The sequence below is a fragment of the Perognathus longimembris genome, chromosome 8, assembly GCF_023159225.1.
Source record: "Perognathus longimembris pacificus isolate PPM17 chromosome 8, ASM2315922v1, whole genome shotgun sequence".
NCBI classification, from domain to species: Eukaryota; Metazoa; Chordata; class Mammalia; order Rodentia; family Heteromyidae; genus Perognathus; species Perognathus longimembris.
In genome coordinates, this window is record NC_063168.1 from 51921151 (window position 1) to 51932030 (window position 10880).

General features: G+C 41.4%; 1 protein-coding gene across 5 annotated transcripts in view; it reads right to left on the reverse strand.

Annotated features, from left to right (window-relative positions):
- Positions 1-10880, reverse strand: part of Tmem178a (transmembrane protein 178A) — a 251150-nt gene that overhangs the window by 180806 nt on the left and 59464 nt on the right. For 4 of the 5 annotated variants that reach the window (XM_048353079.1, XM_048353078.1, XM_048353081.1 and 1 more), the window contains one exon: positions 7112-8254. The gene's annotated coding sequence lies outside the window, so the exon portion shown is untranslated. The remainder of the gene's footprint in view (positions 1-7111; positions 8255-10880) is intronic. The other variant, XM_048353080.1, reaches the window with a different exon arrangement.

The window sequence follows — 10880 nt, forward strand, 5'->3', positions numbered from 1 at the left end:
CAACAGTGAGTCAATGAATGTGTGGTATACACCCATTCCACCAGAAGCTGGTCCAGTGGAGATAAAGGACTAGGGCTCAGTGGCAGTGTTTACTGATCATGTATGACATACACCAATCAAAAACAATGAAGGTTTGAAGTGGAAGCTGATGTTCACACCTTCACACAGCTTCAATCTAAGTAAGCAGAGGACTCATACATGTGACTCCTTGCTTCTGAGACACCAGCCCTGACCATACTAGCTAAGTGACAGGAGCACTCTCAGAGAAGATGAGAAAGTAGAATTCTCTTCGAGTATTGATTGAGGCAGTTGGGAAAAGAAAAACATCAATCAAGGTTGTAAAAGAAGCCATCTTTCATCAGTAAGAGTGTATCAGAGTTGCAAGGTAAAAACACTGAAAATGAAGCTTAGGATGGAGGCCCCAGTGGTCACTGGCTGGCTGCCTGGATTCCCAAAATCCTTCTTCATTCTGTCTATTCAGAGTGACATTGACAAAAGAGAATCTTAGGCTACTCTCTGGGTTTCTAAAAGTAAAGAAATATGTAGTATAACTTGGCCTTGCTTTTAAGCAACCCCAATCTTTAAAATCCAAGAAAATAGATAAAGCACTGAAAATGTCTTGACTTTATAAAATGTCTCACCACAAGATGGCCTTAGAAAGTAAACTCTCATCATAGCCTATTGGAGGCTGAATTTGACTTACAAAGAAAGGATTTATATGCAATATCTGCCATACAGCTTACAAGGTAGTCTTGTAGCTGATCCAAAGTCATAAATAAAATAAGCAAGCATTCCTCACCAGCATTATTCAATTGAGAAATGTGTAGAAGCGCCATCGGAACAACAATCTTCATGTCACTGGCTATATTATTAGATTGCGGCTTTCCAGTTTCCTCTCTGCTGACAGAAAGCTGATCTGAAAGAGAAAAGAATCAGACAACATATACCCACAGGATCATTTCTTTGCCCCAATAAATATTAGTAAGAGCCAATCTGTCTACACATAGTTACTTGCATTGCTGGGACAAGTCTGAAGTCACAGATTAGCATAGTTTCCAGGAAAGTTCTGGAAGGAAGTTCTTAGATGATTTGTGAACATTTAACAATTTAAAAAGTGATCAATCAGAGTCAATTCACTAAGAAAAAGATCATGACAGATGATATAAGTATTTTTTAGAGTTCTTATGCCACTACAGATTTTTCCATACATGAAACCGAAATTTTGGCTAAGTCATTAAATCATCACTGACATAATGAAAAAAAATATGAGTTTGATGAAAATGCAGGTGCATGAATTTGTATTTCCTTGAGTGAGTACCCTAAATGGTGGGTGAAAAGATTAATGGGAACCTGAAGGGACATTTTATCAATGTCTGAGATAAAGATTTAGAAAGCTGTATACAAAGCTAGAAAGCTTTGTAAAACAAAAGAGAAGAATCAAAACAAACCACCTGGAGTCTTTAAGGGATAAATGTACATTTTCATACTGAGGATTTTATGAAAAGACAAAATCTGGCTTGATAGAGGACCATGTGACAATCTTTGGTCTTACACGGTTCCTTAATAAAATATGAATCTTAAAAGCAACAACGAAAAGCCAATAGATTTTCAGCAATTAATAATTTTTTTCCTTAATTATCAAGGGCTTTTATTTTCTTCATACTCTCCTGAATTTTCCAAATTTTCTACAATGAGCATATGTTATTTTAATGAAGAGAAAAGATTATTCTTGGCATTTGAAAATATTGAATCACTGTCTATGATAGAGAGCTAAAGAGTAATTCTGGAAGAGGAGGAGGTAATATTAGCTTGTGATACATTTACACAATGATGGTGGAAGTGGAGGCAGGGAGATGAGTGTGGATTTGAAAATAAATCAAGTTGAATGTGAAACGAAAGGCAGAGGAAACGTCGTGGTAATCCCAAGTTCTTAGCAGTGGCTGGGGAAGCACTTCAGTTAGAAAATGACATGAAGAAAGTAGGGAAAAGCACCCAGGTAGGGTTCTGGCTGTAGTATGCCTTATGTGAAGTAGAAGTCAGATTCGTGGTTCTAGACAGAGCTCAGAAGAGACAACTGAGCTATGGGAGTGTACAAAATAAAAGAACATCTGATTGAGCCCTGGTTTTTTTTAATATTTATTTTCCTGGTAAGACTAGTATAAAGCTCCAAATAAAGCCAGAAAAGGAACAATCAAAGAAGATGGAGGAAACAGGAGGAGTCTTGCATCTATGACAGGAAGAAAAGACATAATGTTTGATGAGGAAGGATGGACCACCGTAGGGACTACTGTAAGAGATCAAGGAAGATTTTATTGGCTGATATGGGGCAGGAACTATCCTGACACTAACCTGAGTTTCAAGGGGGAAATAGACAAGCAGGGTGAGCAAGTGTAGATAATTTTCTCTAGAAGTTTCTGTGAAGGGGAAAAGAGAATATGCTAACTGCTGAGGAAAGGCAGCATAGGGAGCACAGTGATCTGTACTCAGCCTATACTGCCCCTGGTGAGACTCTTGTGTCTACTTTAAAGATGATGAAATGTGACTGTGAAGAGAGAGGGCTTAGGGACTTACCTGTAGGTGAAGAATTACTGGTCTCAGGTGGTCCCAAGTGGTGAGCACTCTACTGATGTGATGAAATCCTGGTGGACAGTGGAACCATTGTGGTCTCAGGCTCTGTGTTGCTCTCTGGGTTTAGAGCTCAAACAAAATATTTGTGAAAAAGTTTCTAGGCTAGTACGGAGGAAACTGTAGGTCAGGCGTCTCTGAGACGAAGTTCCTGCTCCAAACAGAAATTGCACAAGCCCCTGTGGGTATGGGTGCTCATGGATCTCTGCTCTGTGTTGCTCTCTGGGTTTAGAGCTCAAACAAAATATTTGTGAAAAAGTTTCTAGGCTAGTACGGAGGAAACTGTAGGTCAGGCGTCTCTGAGACGAAGTTCCTGCTCCAAACAGAAATTGCACAAGCCCCTGTGGGTATGGGTGCTCATGGATCTCTGCCGAGGTGAATTCCAGGCCATTTTCTGAGGCAACGGTAAGAGCTGTGTTTCCTCATTCAGACCCTGAAATTAATTCTCAACACCTTGTTATTTTCCAAATGAGGAAACTAAATGATAGACCTTCCTAAGACTCATCTCTACCAGAATGGAAGACTGTGGAAGACCCAAGGGTGCCAGCTTCCATATCTTTGAAAGTATACAATACCTAGGGGCTGGGTATGGTAGTGCAGGACAGTAATTCCAACTACTTAGGAAGGAAAGAAGAAGATGGCCATTTGAGACCAGATTAGACCAAAAAAAAAAAAAAATAGTGACGAGTTTATCCCAGAATCTATCTGGGCACTGTGGTACACATCTGTGATCCCAGTAACTCAGGAGGCAGAAGTAGGAAGATCACAGTTCAAAGCTAGAAGAGACGATAGCATGAGACTCTCATGTGACTTATTCTGAACATACCAATGAAGTTTTGAGGGGTGAGGATTGAGAAATGGTGATATTCACTTACTTCACTTAAAAAAGAATAATGTATGAGGTCCCTGAGAAGAACCCAGTCAATCCTCCCTTTGGAAAATGGCATGTTATTAGGCAATGACCACAGTAATTTGTCTGGGAACACAACTTAGACAAAAGGAAAACCAAGAAGATAAAAATACAAACTGTCCCCCCACAGTGATGTTGGCTGAGAAAGTATAGAAATGTCCTGCCATATCCCAGATATGTATCCTATCTGAGAAGCCTAGTTAGCCTGGGGCCACTTAAAAAGGCCCCTAGGGAGGCAAAAACAAAAGCAAAAAACAGCCTGGAGCTCAGCCAAGCAGCTCAACAGTTCTTTCAAGCTAGGTAGTGGCTCAGAGCCCACCACCAGGGAGAGTTACGAGGATTAAATAAACCCATGTCTGCAAAAGCCACCCACCAAGAGCCTGGCACCAACAGATGCTCAGAGCAAAGTACATTTCTTTCCTGCTGTGAAGAGTTCAAGGGGGGATCTGAAGACTATCTCTCAGCCAGAACAAGGCACTCCTCAGGGCTTCAAGTAACAAGACAGGCTTCCCAGAAAGAACAGGGAAATGACCCCTCCCCATTGTTCAACTGTGTTGTCTCACCAGGAACCCTTAGGATCCAGTTTCCTTGTCAGCCTATTCTAATTGCAACATGCCCCATGACAATATTCCACCATTCCACTTTTGTGTTCTGAATTCCTTTGTGTTTTTCGCAGTACAATATCTACCCCAGTTTTAGAATCAGGTGATGTGAAAAGCATAACATTGGCTAAGAACTCATAAAAAGAACTCCCTAAACAATTTGTTCTTGAGAAACAGCAGCTCCAATCCCAAAGAGTCTACTCTTCAAGGCAAATAAGCCATGTGTACATAACCCAGAGCCAGATGTTCGTTGGAGTGGAGCAGAGGGTCAGAAAACAGCCCCCATCCCATTGGGGAGGAATTCTCCAATCCCCTCTCCAACCCCTACACTTCCTTTCACTTCCTTGCACCCACCTATCCCCAATGGCTTCTGTAATGAATCAACCATCAAATCATATGGAATACCAGGAGACTGGATGAGATGGTCTCTCAGTGCCCATCATCTTCCTAGCTCATTAAGAATGAGTACCACAGCACTTTGAAAATACATTCCACATAAATGCTGAATACTAATGATAACTAATAATAGCCCTCAGCCTGGGGAGAAAGCAGGTTTTACTTAGGTAAATACAATCACCTGAGGAGTACAATAAGTCTACTGAGAGAAGCCAGTCAGCCTCTATACACTTGTGCTATTTGTACAAGTGATATTCTTTATTCAGCTTTTAAGTCACACCTGGAATTCAAAGTCTGTTTCTCCAACACAAGGCCCCTGGAAGTTTCTTCTCTTTAATATATGCACTACTATCTTGTCTACTGGGGGGAAAAAATTCAGCAAAGGGCTGTTTTTTTGCAACAGGATCCACATAGAGAAAAAAAATTGAATATAAGCTTATGAAGTGTTAGGTTCACTCTCTCATTCCTCCAGTGAGTATGCATTCCTTCCATACCTAAGGCACCATACCTAAGGCACTATGCCAGGCACTGGGATACCAGGGTGACTAAGAGACAGCCATGTCCTGAAGTTGCACTCACACATATTTTAGCAATAGAGTTACAGGTAGCAAGGTGGAGCTCTATACAGTTATTACCTTGGAGCCCCAAAAAAACAGAAGTAGGTTCTACCTAGGGTAAAGCTCACACTTCACCCAAGAGATAATAAGAAAGGGTGACTTGGCTGAAAATGTCTACTTCAGATTCACATCCAAGCACCACTTGCTCCATATTCTCACAGTAAGTGACTCATCTTCCCAGATACAAAAGGATTTGTTATTTCTGGCAGGAAACATAGACAGACTTAGGAGCTATATGGTATTGGCTGTGTAAGAGAGGCTTTTAATTGAGTTTTGTTGCTTATATTTTCTTCTACAAAACAATCTACAATTATGGTTAAGCTTTTCTTATTATCAGCTGGCTAACTTACAAATAAAAAAGAAATGATTCAACTCTCATTCTGTAACCATTTTTGACCCTAGGGCTTATTAAATTTAAACATCTCTAAGCTATAGCTTTACTTTTGAAAACATGTATGGTAGAATTTGGATACGGTCTGGAGTTAGTTAATACTGTTACACTAATGCCATTGATTTTGAAAATTATATGATAGTTATAAAATGATATAAACATTGGGAGACTTGGATAAAAAATCTAGGTGATGTGGTATGTAGATATGTGACAATATATCTCTGTATTTATTTTGCATTTCTTCCAAAATTTAAAATTAGTTAAGTGTAAAAAAGCAAATATATGTAAATATACATATGTTTAAACTTTAGGAGTTTAATTCTATTCCAAGTGTCCACAAGCTCATTATTAATCATAGACAATCTATAGAAGTCAAAAGCAAGCCTTTAGAAACTTTTATAACAATTTGACATTTCTACACAATTTAAGCACATGAGCCTTTTGTAGAAATTCATTTTATTGCATATTTGTAAGTCTCAGTCTGCAATAGGGTTCTCCAGAGAATCAGAGAAAATAAAGATATGTGTTAAATAGATAAGTAGATAAGATTGATGATATATAGATGAGATAGGTGATAGATGAAGAAAGAAAGAAAGACAGAAAGAAAGGGAGGGAGGGAGGAGGGAGGGAAGGAAGGAAGGAAGGAAAGAAGGAAGGAAAGGAGGGGGAAGGATGGAGGGGGAGGGAAAGATCAAAGCAAGGAAAGGAGAAAAGGAAGAGAAAGAGCGAGGAAGAGGAAAAAAAAGAAAATTCATTTTTTCGGCAGTTGACTCATGAAATTGAGGAGGTTTAGTGAATCTAGAATCTGATGGGGAAAAACTGTAGACTGGGGTTCAAGAAAGAGACACAGTCCAAAGGCAATCTGCTGGCAGAATTCTTTTGTACAAGGTTAATCTTTGATCTACTGAGGCCTTCAAATAGATGAATTCTGTCATCCTTAAGGAAGTTAATCTATGTTACTCCAAGTTAACTTTAATACAAATTTACTGTTATCATCATCATCATGGAATAGTTACCCTGTTCGGCTCATATCAATAGTTGGAAAGTTGACTTCCCTCTCCGATTCCTAGCTTTTTCCTAGCTCATTTTCTATTGGGAAGGAGCACAAGACCATGTTTATCTCTTCCTCCTTCACCCTTCCACTCCCCAGCCCTTTACAGAGTTCTCCCAGCTTCTTTATCTACTATTTACTAACAGCCACATTCAGTTGACACAATGGCTATCAAGCTACTGTCTTGTAACAGAGCCCATATTCCCTTTCCAAGGATAAATGCAAGCTTATCAGAACATATTTTTAAAGCCGCTTTCATAATACACAGAACACAATTTTAGATAGTGGCACAGAGTTTGTACTCAAGGACAGGTGTCTGGTGCCAGGATGGCAGCACAGCCTCCCCATTCCCATTTCACCAGGCTGTGTTGAGCCTTTCCCTTGTTCTTGCAGGGACTTTCCTATAAGTCAGTTGTCAACAACCATCCTGCATTGGTTACACTTTGATCTATTTATGTTTTGACAGTGTTGTGGGTTAGGTGCATTCTTCTTGCGGCTATAGCTAACTTTCTAAATTACCCGAAGTGGGTAGCTGTTCGGATCCAGTATCTCAGAAGTCACCTCCTGTGTTTAGACTCCCAACAGGCACACAAGCTTCCATGGGAATACTGATGTGTGGTGTTCAGTAAAAATTAGAAGCCTGGGAAAAGCACAGGTCTTGGAGCTAGAACAAAGCAGTTGAGTGATAGTTCCTTCTGGAAGTAAGAATAAGAGCTTTTTCTTGCCTGGCTCCTGGGGATAAAAGCAAAAGCCTAGACTTTTCTATAACAGTGGCTAATTCCACATCAGAAGGCCTCTTGCTTTTGCAAAGCTAATCACTGGAGAGGTAAATGAAAGATCTGTTGGAATAGAAACTGACAGAGGAGGAAACAGAAAGACCAAATCTCTGTCACCTGCATTGCAAACCAGGAGGGAATTTTCAGAAGCAATGAGAGGCCAGGCCACCCCCAGATTGCCTTCAGACACATTTTCTTCCTTTCTGACTCATTCCGTTTCTTCAGGAACGCCTGGTGAGAAGGGATTATGCTACAGGAGCAGGAGCCAGCCTTTCCTGGCAGCAAGGGGCACTTTGATTTCAGATTCTGCAAATCTTCAAGAACAGAGTCAGTGTGGTACAGTTCCAGGCTGAAGGCCAGCAGCAGCTGAGCTACAGATGAGGCAAATCAGATGGCCCATGCTGTCAGGACTTTTCAGGGGCTACACCTCTCCAGAAGTTTGAAGATGTGGGGACAGGTTTGTCTTCTGAAATGTGTAAATGTCACCAGTCGGGAGTGGCAGATGCCAAGAGGCATCTGAAAACAGATTGCCATCTGGCAATGGGTTAGGCTTCCTGGGACACAGATGAGAATAGTTTGAAACAAAGTGGCGGAAGCAAAGGCTTAGTTTTTCATATATTGTTATCGTCTCTGGGTCATTTCCTGGCTTTGGAATTCATTTCCTTTCCAGGTTTAGCAAAGCCCCAAGAAAAGACAAGAAAGAGGTTGGGGTTTGGCTGGGCCTCGGCTGCTCTGCCTCTGTACTGAGCTCTCTGCAGGGTTTGCATCCATCCTCTGCTCTCCCGCCCCGGCTCGCACTGAGCCAGGAGGGAGAAAGCTTCAGGAATGGAGCCATAAATTAGGGAAGGGAGCCATCTCCAGTTGAGTCAGACGAATCTTCTTATTCCTGGAAAACACAAAGAAAGAAAGAAAGAGAATAGATTGGCAAGGGCAAAACTGACAATGTATGTGAGGAGCTATGCCACACCAGGACCCCCTTCAAAATCATGTCCCCTCTTCCCTTGATGTACCTCCCTCTGGCCTGGCCCCTGACCTCCTGAGTCACCAGCCAGCCAGCCAGGTACACAAGACACTGGAATTTGCCACACAATGACCCGCTTTGTTATACTTTACTAGCTTTTATTTCACATTTTGTTCCAATGAGGATTTAAGGCAGCAATAATTGCCTTTCTGGCAGCAGTTTTTAGGCTGCTTGTGAGCACTCTGAAACTGAAATGAATCCTTATTGCAAAATCTCTCTGCAGCTCCCAGCATGCTGAGAATACCCACTGTAGTTCCGTATTTGTTGTGTGGAGACAGCCACTCCCCCTCTCCCCCCTCCCCAGAAGCTGGCTCAAAGGCTGCTAGAACCAGGCAAAATTGAACACAGTCCCTTAGCCCTTGCTGTCTTGATGAACCTTGTGTAACATGTCCTGGGCCTGCCTCTCTCTAGACTGAGAGGTCAGAGTTCACAGATTTGGAGGAAGGGCTAATTTTTGCCCCAACGCTCAGTCTATTCCAGTTATTCCAGCAGTGATAAGATGCTTTTACTCTGGTAGCACCTGATCCCCAAAAGCAAGACCCAGAGCAACCCTGGAGTCAGTTTCAACAGTCTCTGCTCAAGACTGAAAATGGCATCACCATGGCTTCTCACTGTGACTCAGGAATCAGCCCGACTGACCTTCCTAAATAGCTCTGTCTCACCAGGTGTTCAGAGAAATGGTCCCCTGTGACCTTCCTAGCAATTGTTTCTGCATAGGAAGTTCTCAGAGGAAGTAAGGAAGTAGCTTGGGCAGAGGTGGCTCTATAAATAGCAGGGTTAGGAGCACCTGTAGAGTCGGATTTTCTAAACAACAAGTCCTCATCTCACCCCAAAAGAACTGGAGGGCATTATGTTAAATGAGAGAAGCCAAGCACAAAATGACAAGTACCACATGATCACACACATGTGTGAAGTCTAAAACATTGCTCGTAGAAATGGAGAGCAAAATGGTGATCACTTGAGGTTGGGGAGGGTAGAGAATGAGTAAAGATTGGTTTATGGGTACCAAGTTAGATAGCAGAAGTATGTCTGCCTTTGTGCACTTGGGTGACTGTATAATAAGAATGTACTAAAAATTTAAAAATAAAAAAGCTAGAAGAGGCTGGGAGCTAATGGTTCACATTTATAATTCTGGCTATTCAAAGGGGCTGAGATCTGAGGATCATGGTTCACAGCCAGCTCAAGCAAAAATCCATGAACTCTTATCTCTAACTTGGGCGTGGCCACGTGGCTACTGTATATGTTCTTGATACATTGTATATTGTATATATGTCTACCTGACCTAGAGAAGGGATAGAAAAACAGGGCGTAAGATATCACAAGAAATGTACACACTGCCCTATTATGTAACTGTACCCTTTTTGCACAACACCTTGTCAAAAAATTTGTGTTCAATTAATAAATTAAATTTTTAAAAAAGCCAGAAATAGAGCTGTGGCTCAAGTGATAGAGGGCCAGCCTTATTAAAAAGCTAGAGAACATGGGCTGGGGATATAGCCTAGTGGCAAGAGTGCCTGCCTCGGATACACGAGGCCCTAGGTTCGATTCCCCAGCACCACATATACAGAAAACGGCCAGAAGCGGCGCTGTGGCTCAAGTGGCAGAGTGCTAGCCTTGAGCGGGAAGAAGCCAGGGACAGTGCTCAGGCCCTGAGTCCAAGGCCCAGGACTGGCCAAAAAAAAAAAAAAAAAAAGCTAGAGAACAGTGCCCAAGCCCTAAGTTCAAGTATGAACACCCAAAAACACCAAACAAACAATCAAAAAGTTTTAAAAAAACAAAAACAAAAGAATTTTGAATATATTTGCTACAAAAAAAAGATAAATGTTTGAGAAGACAGACATACTTATCTGATTGCACAGTGGATATACAGACCAAACTATCACATATTTACTCATATATTCCCAACTTTCATGTATCAATTTCTTTAAAATTAACATCAGAAATAAAGCTCATTCTACAATAGACATCTCTTCCTGCAGCCCCAGATTTCCTCACCAAAGTGCTTTCTTGCAGATTTAGGCATTATGCTTTCTAGGTCTGGCAAATTTGTAAATAATCACTTTTAAACTTTCAGGAGTCAAATTGCAGGGGCCCAGAATCTGCATTTTATCAAGCCTGGTAGTGGTCTGTGGCCTCTACTTTGTAAAGAATGTCACATTCACTCAGATGAACACTGCACTTGGGTTCTAGGCCAGGCTCTGGCATTCTCTTCGACCTTGGGTGAGGCCATTTCATTTGCAAGACTGAAGTCCTCAGGACTAGATGAAGGTCTACAGAAGTCTAGCTGGAGGCTGGTTCTAAATTATGACACAAATGACCTCAAAGAGTCCAAGGGCCAGGACTCCTGAAGTGTTCCTTGAATACTCACTTACGTTCATCTAGGAAGAAAAGTCCTGACACTCACCAGGAGACTGAGATCTGAGGATTGTGGTTAAAAGCCAGCCTTGGGCAGGAAAATCTATGAGATTCTTTTCTCAAATTAGGCACTCAA